Below are 16,805 nucleotides of genomic sequence, written 5' to 3'. Positions count from 1 at the left end.
TCTGCAGCTCTGTCTCGGATCCAGGGAGATATGGCCGTCCCTTCCGAAAGAGGAAGATGAGCATTTTAGTGCTAAGAAGGAAAATTCTTTATTTGGCGCTGCGGGGCACATTATGCGTGAGAGGCAAACCACAGGGAGTTTTGTTGCCGATATAGAGCTCCATGACTATCCGGATATGCTGGGGGATTCTCTGGGTGGACCTAACTATGACAGGGGTACATTAGGGATTTGGGAGACAAGGGACCTCCTGCCAATACCTAGTAATGCCCCCTTTGTCGGTGCCTTTATGATACGGAAGCAGCGCCTTCAGAGTCCTGTGACTTTGTGCCTTCCCTGCTTCACTGAATTACCCGTAAACAAGAGGGGACAACGACCCTTAATGTCTGAGAGGAGCAAACAGGGAATCGGTTAAGACTGTGTTTGATGTATATATGCAGTCGTGCATGTTAGTACTGCAACATTTCTTGAGTTCTGTTAATTGCGGTCCGCTATGACGGCCCTAAGGCCTGATATATAGATTTACAGGATGCTCTTGTGCTTATTATATTACATTACATATTCTCTTAGGGACACATTGTATGTATCCATATAGATTATTTTTTTGACACTTGCCATATATATTACCAACTGTTTTGCAGTACCCAACTTAGACTTGGACAGGTATATTTTCAGGACTATACTATGATGTCTACCCTGTTAAAGAACATTCACTTTATCTCAATTTCTTATGTGGATCCTTAACCCTCAACATTATTATGTACGCATGTGCTTTTGCGTTGTCTTTGGACAATTCATAATTTTTAGATTAGGCTTTATTCTGTCACAATTGCAGTAGCTACCAGCCTATGCCATCTGTCTCAGAGAACTGTATAAATTTCCCTACAGCTTTGAGGGGGGTTTCCCTTACCATTTAGGGGAAATACATAGATTTATTACATTGTTTAAATAGGGATGATTCCCTTCCTTGGTTTATACCCTTAGGGTTATCTCTGTCACAATATTCCTGTTGATGTGTCTGGGGGAAGGCTAGACATATATATATATATATATATATATATATATATATATATATATATATATATTATTTCAACTCCATTTTAGGTTCTCTAACACTGTTTGAATTGGTATATTATACACTTCTTTAACTTGTATGCTAGGGGGGAGATAACATTGCCTAATTAGGGGTGGAGGGCAGAGCATGTCATTGTTTTTTTTTTTTTTTTAATCTTAGGGGGTTGGGGTATCCAGTAACGAATATTTTCTTATAATACCTTGTATATATAATTGCCTCTCTGTCACCGGCGGACGGGATGATGGAGTTGCATAGGCTGCCTAGCCCAGCCCCTTTGATAATGTATTACAGATGCCATGTACTGTGTTACAGAAGCATTAGTTATTTTGTTGTGAAGAGCTTATTTCCCAGCAGCAATGCCTGAACCAGCAAGCCAGCGCCTAAGAAGGGCTCCAAGAAAACCGTAACAAGTATCATTTCATAAAGAGTTAACTCTTTTTTTTCAGCTTTTAGAAACTATTGCCTAAATACACGTTTGCTGGCCTCAGCTCTAAGTTTAGTGATAACAAATCCCATTGTCTAATCACCTCTGGAGCCAGACTGCTAATTGATAAGATGAACTTGTAAACTTGTTATCTTAAGTACTGTAATCCTATTGTGGCCTGTCAAAGGACAGTGCTCTCTATCTAAATGTGTGATGGGGGATTTTGTGCTTCCCCCCCTCTCCCCCTGGGAGTGCCCTGTGTGCATGTAACCTTAATAAAAAGCAGGCTGGGCATCCCAGTCCTGAGTTCTTGTTTGACCCTCAATCGCAGCGTTGACTCGTTTTTGTGGGCAGAAGGGTATCCTAGCTGTACTGCAGCTAAGGGAGATTATTCTATATTGCGAGACTCATATAGAATACTATGGAAAGCAGCTTCTCCCCTCTTTAGCAATAGGGATCCAGGCTACTAAGCAGTCCATCTCTCAGCGAGACTAAGGGTAACCGTAACATTTGGCGGCAGCGGCGGGATTTTCCTGGATTTCCTAGGAGAGATACAGAACGGATGGAGAGCGCTTACGAAAAATTTAAGCGTACAACCCTAAAGGATTTACTTGAAAGCAGAGGGGGGGTACGCCAGCAACCGGCCGAGGAGAGAGCTGATCGCAGAATTGACCGAACTGGATCAGAGCTTCACAATGGCGGAAACACCGACCACGATTAGTGACGAAAAAAACAGGATTGTTCGGGAAAGGCTCTCATTATACGGGCCGAACCCCTCCATGGAATTGGTACAGCAGTTGATGGCGGAGGCGGACGAGGATATACGAGAGACTCGAGCCCACGAACTCAACCTAGCGAACGCACACCGCAATGCTGAAGCCCCGCAGGTAATCATCCCTGTCGAAAATGCTGGGAGGCCCAAGATACCCTATGCGGCATTTTGACCCTTCCTAGAGAGCGAGACAGGGATTGATGAATATTTGGCGGACTTCGAAAGGCAATGTGCCCTGCACCAGATTCCCAACAGAGAGTGGCCCACGATATTGTCTGGGAAACTATCCGGGCGAGCCCTGGAAGCCTTTCGTACTCTGGGTGCTGAGGAAGTGACACAGTATGAGCTAGTTAAGGAGACACTGTTGCGACGGTACGCTGTAACTCTGGACATGTATCGCCGACAGTTTCGGGGCACGGAAAAGAAGCCTAACGATACCCATATGGAATGGGCACACCGAATGCGGAGAGCGGCAAATCACTGGCTGAGCGGAAGTAAAGCTGTGACTGGGGAGGAAATTTTACAATTGTTTCTCTTAGAACATTTTTATAATGGCATGGAACAGCAAGGGAAGGAATGGCTGCGAGACAGGCGGCCTTCTACCTTAGAAGAAGCAGCCAAATTGGCCGATGAACATTATGACTCCCGTCTTCACGAACCCATGAACTACCGAGCTCCAGCACGGGTCGAACCCAGAGAGGTTTACCGTGCACCCCCTCGTGCTGAATTCCGAGCCCCGGTGCCCACAGGGCCCGTCCGACACTCAGGACCACCCAATAACAGCTCTGAGCGTCCCAGACCGACTTGCCACCGATGCAAGCAACCAGGGCATTTCATGGCTAGCTGCCCCCTTAATACGCACCAGACACCCAGGAATTACAATTACCCCTCTGGGTCCTATCGTCCGGCCCGGGCCCTCTGTGTTAACCAAGAGGCCCCTATGGAGGGATATGTAGGGCCGCTTCACGAGGCAGACCCTGTATATGCTGCCTCAGATAACCGCCAGCACCATCGGCAGAGGGTATGGCTCGAGGGGCGATCTACCGAGGGATTGCGAGACACAGGGGCTACTATCACGCTGGTACAGAGTCATTTGGTGCCAGAGCACAAGCGATCCGGACAGACTGTGGCCGTTAGAGTGGCGGGGGGGGATGTGTACAAAATTCCAACAGCTAAAGTGCATCTTGATTGGGGAGCGGGAAAGGGGGCTGTGAACGTGGGCCCTAATGGATAATTTACCTGCCGAAGTACTACTGGGCAACGATTTGGGCCCCATGACTTCTGCCTATGCTCCAGTATGCAACAACGAGGCGGACCCAGTGACTACACGGGCCCAAGCCCGGACGGAGCGAGAGCTCTCACCAGTGCGGGAGACACAGGTAAGACCTACCCCGACCTTGCCTGACAGGTTAGGCCCCATACCCTGGGACACCCCAGATGCTTTCGAGGCAGAGTCTAAGACTGACCCGAACTTACAAAAGTACCGGGAACGAGCAGAGACCGGAGGGGGCGGGGCAGATAACGAAACATTCTTATGGGAAAAAGGGAAACTATACCGCTGGACAGAGAAAAGGGGACAGCGTAGGCGACAGCTGGTAGTGCCCCACAAATACCGTCAAGAAATCCTCAAAATAGGCCACGACATCCCCTTAGCAGGCCACCTAGCCGTTACCCGTACCCTACACCGCATTACTCACACATTCTTTTGGCCAGGGGTGCACACTGACGTTAGAACTTACTGTAACACCTGCGATGTGTGTCAACGAGTAGGAAGGCGAGGCGATCACCCTAAAGCCCAGCTAGTAAATATGCCCATAGTAGAGGAACCCTTCAGCCGGGTTGCTATTGACCTAGTGGGACCACTGGCTACCCCTAGTCCCTCCGGTAAGCGATACATTCTTACCGTAGTGGACTACGCTACCAGGTACCCAGAGGCTGTCGCCCTATCCAACATACAAGCGGATACGGTAGCGAATGCACTAGTACAGGTGTTCTCCCGGGTAGGATTTCCAAAAGAAATCCTATCCGACCGAGGCACCCAATTTACGGCTGAATTGACCCAACAACTCTGACAGGTTTGCAAAATTAAGTCCCTCCTGAGCTACCCATACCACCCCCAGACAAACGGGCTGTGTGAGAGGTTCAATGGGACCCTCAAGCAAATGCTCAAGACGTTCACTCAGGAATACCGAGACTGGGAACGCTTCCTGCCGCACCTCCTATTTGCTTATCGGGAGGTGCCCCAGGAAACGACAGGGTTCTCTCCCTTCGAGTTGCTCTACGGAAGAAAGGTACGGGGACCACTAAACCTGATCCGGGAGCACTGGGAGGGAGAGATGGAGGCTGACGGTGTCCCCATTGTGCCATACGTGCTGGAACTCAGGGACCGAATGGAGCAATTAGCCAAATCCGTGCGGGCTAATCTCCAGTTGGCCCAGAGAAGACAGAAAGTATGGTACGATCGGGGGGCCCGAAAGAGAATCTTCACCATAGGACAAAAGGTGTTAGTACTTAAGCCGGTGAAGACAGACAAATTGCAGGCGTCCTGGCAGGGTCCCTACCAGATCGTAGAGAAAAGGGGAGACACCACTTATGTGATAGCTAGCTGCCACAACAACAATCTTAGAAAGACATTCCATGTAAACATGCTCAAGGAATATTTTGAGCGACCAGAGAACGTGACGGCCGTATGTTGTTCCCCTCAGGAAGACCCCGACAGTTTACCCATTCCAGACCTATTAGAAAAGAGCCTCCCCACAGGTATAGTGGTGCAGGTTCAGATAGGGGACCGACTTAGCCCCACTGAAAGGGAGCAGCTCAACCAACTCCTCCAGTCCAAACACCTCACCTTCTCCCCAAAGCCAGGGTACACTACTTTAACCACCCACCAGGTAGATACTCCGGGACAAGCTCCCTTGCGCCAGGCTCCGTACCGAATCCCCGAAGCAGTTAGGACAGGAATGAAGAAGGAGATCGATGAGATGCTCCAGCTCAGGGTAATTGAGCCCTCCGATAGTCCCTGGGCCTCCCCAGTTGTCTTGGTGCCCAAGAAAGATGGGACCACCCGGTTCTGCGTAGACTATCGGAGGCTCAATGAAAATACCGTGACGGACGCTTACCCTATGCCCAGGGTAGACAAGCTACTCGATCGTATAGCCAGGGGAAATTACCTGACCACTATTGACCTCTGCAAAGGTTACTGGCAGATTCCCCTGGCCCCGGAGGGCTATCCCCAAGTCGGCATTCGTCACCCCATTCGGCTTATATCAGTTTAGGGTAATGCCGTTTGGGATGAAGAATGCCCCAGCTACATTCCAGCGCTTGGTGGATAGGCTCCTGGATGGCTTCCAGAGTTTTGCTTGCGCCTACCTGGACGACATAGCAATCCACAGTGAGTCCTGGGAGGACCACTTAGCTCATGTGGGAATGGTTCTGGATCAGATCCGGGCTGCTGGCCTGACTCTGAAGCCAGAAAAAATGCCACTTTGGGATGGCCGAGGTACAGTACCTGGGTCACCGGGTGGGGTGTGGAAAGCAGCGACCAGAGCCGGCCAAAATAGAAGCTGTCGCCAATTGGCCCACCCCCATCACTAAGACTCAGGTCCTAGCCTTCCTGGGCACGGCAGGGTACTATAGACGGTTCGTACCAGACTACAGCACACTTGCCAAACCCTGACTGACTTGACCAAGAAGAACTTACCTCGACAGGTCCTGTGGTCTCCCCACTGTGAAACGGCTTTCCAGGCTCTCAAAAATGTTCTAATTAACGCTCCTGTCTTGGCGGCCCCAGCCCTTAACAAACGTTTTATCGTCCATACAGACGCTTCCATGTTCGGGCTGGGAGCCGTCCTCAGCCAAGTAGGCGAAGATGGAGGGGAGCATCCAGTTGCCTACATCAGCCGGAAGCTCCTGCCCCGCGAAGTCAGCTATGCAGCGGTCAAAAAGGAGTGTTTGGCTTTGGTGTGGGCATTAAATGTGGGCATTAAAGAAATTGACTCCCTATTTATATGGTCAGGAGTTCACTCTGGTCACCGACCATAACCCGTTGGTGTGGCTGAACCGGGTCTCTGGAGATAACGGCAGGCTATTACGTTGGAGCTTATCGTTGCAACCCTTCAATTTCACCATTACTTACAGACCTGGGAAACAGAATGGCAACGCCGACGGGTTGTCCAGACAAACCGACCTCAGCCCCGCATAACCAGCGGTCTGGACAGCCTTAGTCTGCCCCGAAAAGGGGTCAGACCGTGTCTGCCAGAGTGTTCCACAGAAAGGGAGCACTGTTACAGAAGCATTAGTTATTTTGTTGTGAAGAGCTTATTTCCCAGCAGCAATGCCTGAACCAGCAAGCCAGCGCCTAAGAAGGGCTCCAAGAAAACCGTAACAAGTATCATTTCATAAAGAGTTAACTCTTTTTTTCAGCTTTTAGAAACTATTGCCTAAATACACATTTGCTGGCCTCAGCTCTTAGTTTAGTGATAACAAATCCCATTGTCTAATCACCTCTGGAGCCAGACTGCTAATTGATAAGATGAACTTGTAAACTTGTTATCTTAAGTACTGTAATCCTATTGTGGCCTGTCAAAGGACAGTGCTCTCTATCTAAATGTGTGATGGGGGGATTTTGTGCTTCCCCCCCCTCTCCCCCTGGGAGTGCCCTGTGTGCATGTAACCTTAATAAAAAGCAGGCTGGGCATCCCAGTCCTGAGTTCTTGTTTGACCCTCAATCGCAGCGTTGACTCGTTTTTGTGGGCAGAAGGGTATCCTAGCTGTACTGCAGCTAAGGGAGATTATTCTATATTTGCGAGACTCATATAGAATACTATGGAAAGCAGCTTCTCCCCTCTTTAGCAATAGGGATCCAGGCTACTAAGCGGTCCATCTCTCAGCGAGACTAAGGGTAACCGTAACATACTGTATCTGCCATCACATATTTGTATTGCCTCACAAGAAAAGAGAGTGACCCTCTAGTTGATTTTGAGTCTGTCCCCCTTGATGAATAGTTATGGCGCCCACACATGACCCCACTGACAAAGGCCTAGTTATTTCCCCCTTTTTGGCATTAATTGACTATTGCTTTGCTGAGCTCCACCCCTGCATTTGCATTTGGAATTAGTGCGGATAGGGGTATTTAATACTCTCCGGAGTTCCAGGCAGAGTTAGGGAATCTCTGCCCTATCCTAAGTGCTGACGTTAGCATATTATTTGATCTCTGTGAATTTGAGGCCCTATAAAGGCCTATAGTAATTTAATGGGTGCACTGAGAAGTGTACCATTACACCCTACCATGGTATCCCCTAGCATTTACCCTTACTTGCATTTACCGCCTATGGTCCATATGAAGCCATCACTGTTTAACTGGGGTATAATATATTTAAATTTGTATGTATTTAGGGGAATTTATTGTATGTAATTAGTTTCATGGCTATAAAGCAGGCCCAAGAGTGGCTATGATAACATCCCCTCCCCCCACTCCCCACCCCCTCTGTGCATTGTATATCCGTGGTCTGAGAGTGGCCACTATTTTCTAGCTGGGGTGTTTCTTAGGTTTAGTCGGTTTGTCATATTTTGGGGGGTCTCCTATTATAGTATTTAAAAGAAAAATGAGGTTTATGGGTAGTTGGCACCTTCAATTCCAGGCATCTTCTATGACGCCCGGCTTATTAAAATTATAATGAGATGGTTATAGTGTGCCTTCACTATAGGAAGGCTTGGAGCGCCTTCAGTTCATGGGTTGGATCGTGAGTTGATACTTAAATATGTTGTAAGCTTATCTGACCTTTTTTGTTTTGCTTATTGGATGATTTCTTGTATTGTGCAAACCTGTTGTTATACATGCTTATAAACCTCAATAAAAAAATTATTTAAAAAAATATATACCAAAATGGTCCTAGATCAATACTTTGGGTTGTCTACTAAAAATATATATATAAATATATATACATGTGAAGGGTTTGTCAGGGATTCCTGACATATCACTATTACAATCGCTAATATTGATTTGGAAATAGTTAAGTGCTCCTTGTACTTATTGCCCTATAACCTGCAAAAAAAGCAAAGAACATGTAAACATTGGGTATTTCTAAACTCAGGACAAAATTTAGAAACTATTTAGCATGGGTGTTTTTTGGTGGTTGTAGATGTGTAACAGATTTTGGGGGTCAAAATTAGAAAAGGTGTTTTTTCAATTTTTTCATCATATTTTATTATATGATATGATGAAAATAATGTTATCTTTATAAAGTCCATTTAATGGCGAGAAAAACGGGGAAATAATATGTGTGGGTACAGTAAATGAGTAAGAGGAAAATTACAGCTAAACACAAACACTGCAGAAATGTAAAAACAGCCCTGGTCCTTAACGGTAAGAAAAATGGTCTGGTCACTAAGGGGTTAATAAAAAAAGTGTACAATAAACACCTTTAACAAATACTTCTATAAGGGGAAGCAATCCAGGACATAAATATCAGTTTATAAAAATCATAAATTATGCATACCAGATAATTTAATTTCCTTCTATACAAGGAGAGTCCACGGCTTCATTCCTTACTGTTGGGAAATACTGAACCTGGCCACCAGGAAAAGGCAAAGACACCCCAGCCAAAGGCTTAAATACCTCTCCCACTTCCCCCATCGCCTAGTCATTCTGCCGCGAGAACAAGGAACAGTAGGAGAAATATCAGGGTATAAATAAAAATTTAGGGGGTTGTCTTATCGGAGAACACAGGCGGGGGCCGTGGATTCTCCTTGTACAGAAGGAAATGAAATTATCTGGTAAGCATAATTTATGTTTTCTTTCTTAATACAAGGAGAGTCCACTGCTTCATTCCTTACTGTTGGGAAACATATACCCAAGCTCTAGACTAGAGGACACTGAATGAAAATGGGAGGGACAAAAGGAGAGGTGGACCCTAAACTGAGGGCACCACAGCCTGCAAAACCTTTCTCCCGAAGGCTGCTTCAGCTGAAGCAAGAACATCAAACTTGTAAAATTTAGAAAAAGTAAGGAGGACCAGGTAGCTGCTTTATAAATCTGATCCATAGAGGCCTCGTTCTTAAAGGCCCAAGAGGAAGCCAATGCTCTAGTAGAATGAGCCGTAATTCTCTGAGGAGGTCTATGTCCCACTGTCTCATAAGCTAAGTGGAGAAGACTCCTCAACCAAAAAGATAAGGAAGTCGAAGAGACCTTCTGGCCCTTACGCTTTCCAGAATATGCCACAAACAAGGAAGAAGTTTGTCTAAAATCCTTAGTAGCTTGAAGATAAAACTTCAAGGCACGAACCACGTCCAAATTTTGAAGTAAATGTTCCTTCAAAGAAGGATTAGGACACAAAGACGGGACCACAATCTCTTGATTGATGTTGCGGTCTGACATGACTTTAGGGAGGAACCCTAACTTAGTACGTAGGACAGCCTTATCCGAATGGAACACCAGATAAGGAGGCTCACATTGCAAGGCAGCAATTTAAGATACTCTGCGCTCCGAAGCAATAGCCAGTAGAAAGAGAACTTTCCAGGACAACAACTTAATAACAATTCCATGCACAGGCTCAAACGGAACCAGATTCAGAATCCAAGGGGGAGCAATAATCGGAACACAGGTCTGATCCTGATCAGAGCCTTAACAAAAGACTGAACATCTGGAAGCTCAGAGAGTCTCTTGTGCAGTAAACCAGACAAGGCCGAAATCTGTCACCTCAGGGAACTGGCCGAAAGACCCTTCTCCAAACCATCCTGGAGAAACAACAGAATCCTGGCAACCTTAAGCCAAGGAAATCCACGCTCTTCACACCAGAATAAGTAGGTTCTCCACACCTTATGATAGATGCAACGAGTAACCGGTTTACAAGCTTGAATAAGAGTATCAAAAACTCTCTCAGAAAAACTTCTCTTGGCTAGGACTAAGCGTTTAATCTCCACGCAGTCAGCCTCAAAGAATCTATATTTTGATGAATAAAAGGACCTTGTTCCAGCAGATCCGTGCGACAAGGTAACTTCCATGGAAGAGAAGATGACATTCTCACTAGGTCCACAAACCACATCATTCACGGCCATGATGGAGCAATCAGTATTACTGACGCCTGCTTCTGCTTGATGCGGGCCACTACCCAAGGAAGGAGTGGTAATGGCGGAAAAAGGTAGATTAGATTGAATCTCCAAGGCAACGCTAAGGCATCTATTAGCTCCGCCTGAGGATCCCTGGACCTTGACCCATATCTGGGTAGTTTGGTATTGAGATGAGACACCATAATATCTATCGTCCCCCACCTGAAGCATATCTCCGCAAACACTTTGGGATGGAGAGACTATTCCCCCGGATAAAAGGATTGTCTGCTGAGAAAATCCGCTTCCCAATTGTCCACACCCGGAATGTGGATCGCTGACAGCGAACAGCTGTGGGCCTCCACCCACTCTACAATCTGAGATACTTCCCTCATCTCTAGGGAGCTTCTTGTTCCCCCCTGATGGTTGATGTAAGCTACTGAGGTTATATTGTCTGATAGGAATCTGATAACGCGGGACAAACCCAGAAGAGGCCAAGCCTTCAGGGCATCGTAGATTGCCTGAAGTTCAAAAATGTTGATCGGGAGGGAGAGTTTCTCCTGAGACCACAGGCCCTGTGCCTTCTTGGCACCCCAAACAGCTCCCCATCCTGAGAGGCTCATGTCTGTAGTCACAATCTCCCAGGATGGTCTGAGAAAGGATGTCCCTCAGGACAGATGATCTGGACAGAGCCACCAAAAGAGCAATTCTATCGACCGGTTGTCCAGGGAAATCTGTTGAGACAGATCCGAATGATCGCTGTTCCACTGCCTCAGCATGCACAGCTGTAGCGGTCTGAGACGAAACCTAGCAAATGGAATTATGTTCATGCTGGACACCATGAGATAAATTACCTTCATACACTGAGCCACAGATGGCCTTAAGGAGGTCCGGAGGGCAATACACACCGAAGCTAGCTTGCACCGTCTCTGGTCGGTTAGAAATATCCTCATAGATATTGAATCTCTTATAGTACCCAGTAATTCTACCTTGGTGCTTGGAATGAGGTAACTCTTCTCTAAGTTTATCTTCCATCCATGTGATCGAAGTAGAGAGAGAAGAGATACTGAACGGTCCTCTGCTAGATAAAAGAATGGTGCTTGAACCAGAATGTCGTCCAAGTAGGGAGCTACTGATCTGCCGACAACCAGGAGAGCTCCTAGAACCTTTGTAAAGATTCTTGGGGTCGTAGCTAGACAAAACGGAAGTGCAATAAACTGGAAGTGCTGATCCAGCCTTAGGAACTGGAAGGGGTCCCTGTGGATTGGAATGTGAAGGTAGGCATCCTTCAGATCTATAGTGGTCATAAACTGTCCTTCCTGAACTAGAGGAAGAATAGGCCTCCATCTATTGTCTCCATCTTGAACGAGGGGACATTTAGAAAACTTATTGAGTAGTATCCCAAACCTCTTTCTGCAATAGGAACCGGACAATGACTCCTAAGGAGGACAGATCCCGCACACACCCCAGAAAGGTTTCCCTCTTTTCTGGTTTTAAAGACAGGCTTCAGAGGAGAAATCTGCCCTTGGGTGGATGAGATTTGATACCTATCTTGTATCCCTGAGCTATGACCTCCAGGACCCACGGATCCTGCACATACCTGGACCAAGCATCTGAAAACAGAAGGGGACAGTCTGCCCCCTACATGATCCAGCTTTGGATCGGGGGCAGCCCCTTTATGCCGACTTGTTCTTGGCGGGCTTCTAGTTCTGCTTGGATTTATTCCAGGATAGAGCCGGGGTCCAAGTGTTCTTGGTTTGCTCGGACTTAAATGAGGACTGCTGTCATTGGGACTTTTCAGAACTAAAGGAACGAAAATTAAATACTTGTCTCTTAGTCTTGTTCTTTTTATCCTGCGGTAGGAAGGCACCCTTGCCCCCTGTAACCGTGGAAATAATGGAGTCCAGGCCGGGACCAAATAAAATGTTTCCCTTAAAGGGGAGGAAGAGAAGTCTAGAATTAGAAGTCATGTCCGCAGACCAGGACTTCAGCCAGAGCGCCCGACGCATCTGCCCTGAGAAACCAGAGATTTTAGCATTCAGAATAATCTGCATATTTGCATCACAGAATTAGCAATTCTCAAAGCCTTAATTCTTTCATGGATAACTTCCAGAGGACCCTCCACCTCGATCAATTCTGCTAAGGAGTCGCACCAGTAGGCCACAGCTCCAGCAACCGAGGCAATAGCTGCTGCCGGTTGAAAAAAAACATAATTTATGCTTACCTGATAAATTTATTTCTCTTGTAGTGTATCCAGTCCACGGATCATCCATTACTTATGGGATATTCTCCTTCCCAACAGGAAGTTGCAAGAGGATCACCCACAGCAGAGCTGCTATATAGCTCCTCCCCTAACTGTCATATCCAGTAATTCGACCGAAAACAAACAGAGAAAGGAGAAACCATAGGGTGCAGTGGTGACTGTAGTTTAATTAAAATTTAGACCTGCCTTAAAAGGACAGGGCGGGCCGTGGACTGGATACACTACAAGAGAAATACATTTATCAGGTAAGCATAAATTATGTTTTCTCTTGTTAAGTGTATCCAGTCCACGGATCATCCATTACTTATGGGATACCAATACCAAAGCTAAAGTACACGGATGATGGGAGGGACAAGGCAGGATTAAGCGGAAGGAACCACTGCCTGAAGAACCTTTCTCCCAAAAACAGCCTCCGAAGAAGCAAAAGTATCAAATTTGTAAAATTTGGAAAAAGTGTGAAGCGAAGACCAAGTCGCGGCCTTGCAAATCTGTTCAACAGAGGCCTCATTTTTAAAGGCCCAGGTGAAAGCCACCTTTCACCTGGGCTGTAATCCTTTCAGTGGGCTGCTGTCCAGCAGTCTCATAGGCTAGGCGTATTATGCTCCGAAGCCAAAAGGAAAGAGAGGTTGCCGAAGCTTTTTGACCTCTCCTCTGTCCAGAGTAAACGACAAACAGGGTAGATGTTTGACGAAAATTTTTAGTAGCTTGTAAGTAAAACTTCAAGGCACGGACTACGTCCAGATTATGTAAAAGACGTTCCTGCTTTGAAGAAGGATTAGGACACAATGATGGAACAACAATCTCTTGATTGATATTCTTGTTAGAAACCACCTTAGGTAAAAACCCAGGTTTGGTACGCAGGACTACCTTATCTGCATGAAAAATCAGATAAGGAGAATCACATTGTAAGGCAGATATCTCAGAGACTCTCCGAGCCGAGGAAATAGCCATCAAAAACAGAACTTTCCAAGATAAAAGTTTAATATCAATGGAATGAAGGGGTTCAAACTGAACTCCTTGAAGAACTTTAAGAACCAAGTTTAGGCTCCACGGGGGAGCAACAGGTTTAAACACAGGCTTAATTCTAACCAAAGCCTGGCAAAATGCCTGGACGTCTGGAACCTCTGCCAGACGCTTGTGCAAAAGAATAGACAGAGCAGAAATCTGTCCCTTTAAGGAACTAGCTGATAATCCTTTGTCCAAACCCTCTTGGAGAAAAGACAATATTCTAGGAATCCTAACCTTACTCCATGAGTAATTCTTGGATTCACACCAATAAAGATATTTACTCCATATCTTGTGGTAGATTTTCCTGGTAACAGGCTTTCGTGCCTGTATTAAAGTATCAATGACTGACTCGGAGAAGCCACGCTTTGATACAATCAAGCGTTCAATCTCCATGCAGTCAGTCTCAGAGAAATTAGATTTGGATGATTGAAAGGACCTTGTATCAGAAGGTCCTGTCTTAGAGGCAGAGTCCATGGTGGAAAGGATGACATGTCCACTAGGTCTGCATACCAAGTCCTGCGTGGCCACGCAGGTGCTATCAGAATCACCGATGCTCTCTCCTGTTTGATTTTGGCAATCAGTCGAGGGAGCAGAGGAAACGGTGGAAACACATAAGCCAGGTTGAAGAACCAAGGCGCTGCTAGAGCATCTATCAGCGTTGCTTCTGGGTCCCTGGACCTGGATCCGTAACAAGGAAGCTTGGCATTCTGGCGAGACGCCATGAGATCCAACTCTGGTTTGCCCCAACGATGAATCAACTGAGCAAACACCTCCGGATGGAGTTCCCACTCCCCCGGATGGAAAGTCTGACGACTTAGAAAATCTGCCTCCCAGTTCTCCACGCCTGGGATATGGATTGCTCACAGGTGGCAAGAGTGGTACTCTGCCCAGCGAATTATTTTTGAGACTTCTAACATCGCTAGGGAACTCCTGGTTCCCCCTTGATGGTTGATGTAAGCCACAGTCGTGATGTTGTCCGACTGAAATCTGATGAACCTCAGTGTTGCTAACTGAGGCCAAGCCAGAAGAGCATTAAATATCGCTCTTAACTCCAGAATATTAATTGGAAGGAGTTTCTCCTCCTGAGTCCACGATCCCTGTGCCTTCAGGGAATTCCAGACTGCACCCCAACCTAGAAGGCTGGCATCTGTTGTTACAATTGTCCAATCTGGCCTGCGAAAGGTCATACCCTTGGACAGGTGTACCCAAGACAACCACCAGAGAAGAGAATCTCTGGTCTCTTGATCCAGATTTAGCAGAGGGGACAAATCTGTGTAATCCCCATTCCACTGACTCAGCATGAATAATTGCAGCGGTCTGAGATGAAGGTGCGCAAATGGCACTATGTCCATTGCCGCTACCATTAAGCCGATTACCTCCATACACTGAGCTACCGAAGGGTGCGGAATGGAGTGAAGAACACGGCAAGCATTTAGAAGTTTTGATAACCTGTACTCCGTCAGGTAAATTTTCATTTCTACAGAATCTATAAGAGTCTCTAAGAAGGAGACTCTTGTGAGTGGGGATAGGGAACTCTTTTCCTCGTTCACTTTCCACCTGTGCGACCTCAGAAATGCCAGAACTATCTCTGTATGAGACTTGGCAACTTGAAAGCTTGACGCCTGTATCAGGATGTCGTCTAGATACGGAGCCACTGCTATGCCTCGCGGTCTTAGAACCGCCAGAAGTGAGCCCAGAACCTTTGTAAAGATTCTCTGGGCTGTAGCCAACCCGAAGGGAAGAGCTACAAATCGGTAATGCTTGTCTAGAAAGGCAAACCTTAGAAACCGATGATGATCTTTGTGAATCGGTATGTGAAGGTAGGCATCCTTTAAGTCCACTGTGGTCATGTAATGAACTTCTTGGATCATGGGTAGGATGGTCCGAATAGTTTCCATTTTGAAAGATGGAACTCTGAGGAATTTGTTTAAGATCTTTAGATCCAAAATTGGTCTGAAGGTTCCCTCTTTTTTGGGAACCACAAACAGATTCGAATAAAAACCCTGTCCTTGTTCCGTCCGCGGAACTGGATGGATCACTCCCATAACTAGGAGGTCTTGCACACAGCGTAGGAATGCCTCTTTCTTTATCTGATTTGCAGATAGCCTTGAAAGATGAAATCTCCCTTGTGGAGGGGAAGCTTTGAAGTCCAGAAGATATCCCTCCAACGCCCAGGGATCCCGAACATCTCTTGCCCACGCCTGGGCGAAGAGAGAAGGTCTGCCCCCTACTAGATCCGTCGCCGGATAGGGGGCCGTTCCTTCATGCTGTCTTAGAGGCAGCAGCAGGCTTTCTGGCCTGCTTGCCTTTGTTCCAGGACTGGTTAGGTTTCCAGGCCTGCTTAGATTGAGCAAAAGTTCCCTCTTGTTTTGAAGCGGAGGAAGTTGATGCTGCACCTGCCTTGAAATTTCGAAAGGCACGAAAATTAGACTGTTTGGCCTTTGCTTTGGCCCTGTCCTGAGGAAGGGTGTGACCCTTACCTCCAGTAATGTCAGCAATAATTTCCTTCAAACCAGGCCGAAGAAGGTCTGCCCCTTGAAAGGAATGTTGAGTAATTTAGACTTCGAAGTCACGTCAGCTGACCAGGATTTAAGCCATAGCGCCCTACGCGCTTGGATGGCGAATCCGGAATTCTTAGCCGTTAGTTTAGTCAAATGAACAATGGCATCAGAAACAAATGAGTTAGCTAGCTTAAGTGTTCTAAGCTTGTCAATAATTTCAGTCAATGGAGCTGTATGGATGGCCTCTTCCAGGGCCTCAAACCAGAATGCTGCCACGGCCATGACAGGCGCAATGCATGCAAGGGGCTGTAAAATAAAACCTTGTTGAATAAACATTTTCTTAAGGTAACCCTCCAATTTTTTATCCATTGGATCTGAAAAAGCACAACTGTCCTCAACTGGGATAGTAGTACGCTTTGCTAAAGTAGAAACTGCTCCCTCCACCTTAGGGACCGTCTGCCATAAGTCCAGTGTAGTGGCGTCTATTGGAAACATTTTTCTAAATATAGGAGGTGGGGAAAAAGGCACACCCGGTCTATCCCACTCCTTGCTAATAATTTCTGTAAGCCTTTTAGGTATAGGAAAAATATCAGTACACACCGGTACCGCATAGTATTTATCCAGCCTACACAATTTCTCTGGTACTGCAACTGTGTTACAGTCATTCAGAGCAGCTAATACCTCCCCAAGAAACACACGGAGGTTCTCAAGCTTAAATTTAA

General features: G+C 46.5%; 1 protein-coding gene across 1 annotated transcript in view; it reads right to left on the bottom strand.

Annotated features, from left to right (window-relative positions):
• KDM4C (lysine demethylase 4C) overlaps positions 1 to 16,805 on the bottom strand; it is a 1,488,570-nt gene that overhangs the window by 489,167 nt on the left and 982,598 nt on the right. The gene's annotated exons all lie outside the window — the stretch shown is intronic.

The sequence above is a fragment of the Bombina bombina genome, chromosome 2, assembly GCF_027579735.1.
Source record: "Bombina bombina isolate aBomBom1 chromosome 2, aBomBom1.pri, whole genome shotgun sequence".
NCBI lineage: Eukaryota > Metazoa > Chordata > Amphibia > Anura > Bombinatoridae > Bombina > Bombina bombina.
This window is presented reverse-complemented; position numbering and strand designations above follow the sequence as displayed.